Here is a 2,760-nt window from a genome sequence, read left to right as displayed (position 1 = left end):
CAAGAATGTCTGATTTGTTCATTGTAAACCATTGCCTTTACCTTAGCTCCCCTGTTCCACCACACACCCCGGGGGTTGGGGGGGAAACAGTATCTGGCTGTGCAGTTTCCACAGTTTGAGTCAGACACTCCTCACTGAGAAAGATATTGGATGCAAACAGGTGCCCATTATCCCTTATTCTGTCCTCCTTTGGTAAGTTAAATGCCCCAACTCCTGATTTCTTAGATCTTGGATGCTGTGAAGAGATTTGGCTTAGTTCGTTCTGTTGATTTTAGGGCTTTCTTTTGTCTTAGGTGAGAATTCCCCTTTCTAGATTTCTGGTTTCATACAGCGCCACTATGGTACTAGTCCCCAGGCTCCCTTGCCTTTAAAAAATAGGACAAAGACACAGCCAGCACAGCAGGTCTTAGTCCTTTTGTGAAATAACAAAGTTAGAGCTCAATGGATATAAAACTGAGTCTGAGATGGCTGCATCAGAATCATCTGGAGGATGCGCTTGACACAGATTCTTGGACTTCTCTCTTAAGTCAGAGTTTGTGGATGGGTCTAGGGTGGGTCTTTGTACTTTTGTCAGTCCTCAGATGATTCTGACTTTCAGCTGGTTTTGAAATCCACTCCTGTAGACATCCGCTAATGTTCCTTCTGGGCTAAATATTCTGTTGTGAATGATAATACAGTTGAGAATTTTAGGCACCAATGCCTGCAAGGAAGTTTATTTAGAGTCAGTGGATCTTTCATTGCCCCTTGAGTCTTAGCATTTATATTTCTACTTGGGAGTGACTCTTAATGTTGAGAGTGGCTGAGCTAAGGTGATCACAAGGGCAGGCAAAATAGGCATAAACTTTAGATTTTTATAGTGAGTTGCAGATCCTTATCACCTTCTATATCCTCTACATATGCCTCAGTTTTTATATGTTATCAGGGTGGAGGTTTTTATATGTCATCAGAGTGGAGATTATTACCTCAGGTTTATAATTAAGAATACTGAGGCTCAAAATGGCCATGTCTTCCTTACTCAAAGTTTGGTGGGTAAACCAGTCACATTAGCTAGGAGCCTGTTAGAAATATGGCATTTTAGGACCCACCCAAGACATACTGGAACAAATCTGGAATTTAATAAGATCCCTGGGTAATTCTCCTTAAAGTTTGAGAAGCACTTAGTTATGTAATTTTTCCCAAGCTTCAACATCAGGAACAGCCGATAGTGACCAAAATCATCAGGAAATGAATAGATCATTTACAAGAAAAAAATATTATTGTAGCCAGCATCTTAACAAAATCAGGTTGTGCACCATATTCTTGGTGAGGAAGCTATAACACATAAGGCAGAGAGCCAGAGCTGTCAGCAGCCTTACCATCAGACATCTAGACAAGGAGCAACTGAGAGACAGATGTAAAAAAGCATTCCCTTTGGGGATGATTCTGAGAGCAGGGCTTCTTGCTGATGACAGGTAAGGGGAAATGTGTGTCTCCCAGGTTCTGACCTTGAGCTTTATTCGCACAGTAAAACAGAAGGGAAAAAGAGCAGTGAAAAACTGGGACTATAATATCACCCAAATAATAATTAATCATGCTCTTTAGTTGCCCTCAGTAATCCTTAGTAATTAAATAAAAGAGAGAACATTTGAAATCATCCCTATTGTTCTTATACCTTCTTCTATCTGCTTTGCCTTATGGGAAATACTTAGAGTAAGAAATGGCCATTCCTTAAATACAAGTCACGTCTTGTTGGTAAAAAGTAAAGGGGAAACAAGCCTGAAGGGCTTCTGTCTGCAAGGAAGCCAAGTTTCAAGCAAGAAGTAGCAGAAGGTAAGTAGGTATAAGGTAAGTAAGGAAGTAAGGCAAAGGGAAGGCAATAACTGACGATTGAAAGAACAAATGGAAGAAACGAAGAAGTAGTAGGCAATTAGTCGGTACCGTCCGTAGCTGGATTATTACATACATACTGTTTCTCGAGTTGGCAGTGAAAAGGAAAGGTTGCCGCGAGACACACTGGTGGCAGGTGGCAATCCAGAAGGTGTGTAAAATCACCAATTGCTGCGTTACGCAGAACCTGGTTTGGTAATTGAGTGACTAATATGGGAGTTAATTTCTTCAATAAATTCATCGCCAGATTCCCCATATAAGGATAAACATTTGCATCCGGCAGGTACTAAAAACCAACTCCCATACAGTAAAATAAAAATGCAATCAAAAAATAACAAGGATCCTCAATCTCCGAGAGCATTTAGTGACATTACTTTTTCCCATATTAGTCTCACTAAGTGCAACTAAAATTCTAAATTGGTACATGAAACAAACTTAAGTATACCAGAAGGTAACAAGAGAACAGACCATCTAGGGGAACCAGGGACCTGAGGAGCTACAAAGTGGTAAGTTACTTTTTTTTTTTTTTTGCCTTGTTTACAACTCACATGGAGCTGAAGTAGGCAGCAATTAGACATACACATGCAAATAAATTAATAAACCTCGACCTACGTCTCACACCTTCTACAAAAAACTCAAAATGGATCATGACCATAAATGTAAAATATAAAATTTTTAGAATGAAAACACAGGAGAAACCTTGAGGGTGTAGAGCTAGGCAAATAGTTTTTAGACTTGACCCCAAAAGCATAATCTATAAAAGAAAGAATTGATAAATTAGATTTCACCAAAATTTTAAATATTTATTCTATAAAAGACCCTGTTAAGAAGATGAAAAGACAAACCAGAGAGTAGGAGAATATATTTGTACCTCACATATTCCACAAAGAACGG

This window comes from Pteropus medius, unplaced genomic scaffold (genome assembly GCF_902729225.1).
Source record: "Pteropus medius unplaced genomic scaffold, Ma_sr-lr_union100, whole genome shotgun sequence".
Classification (NCBI taxonomy): Eukaryota; Metazoa; Chordata; class Mammalia; order Chiroptera; family Pteropodidae; genus Pteropus; species Pteropus medius.
The sequence above is the reverse complement of the archived record's forward strand: the minus strand, read 5'-3'. Positions refer to the sequence as shown.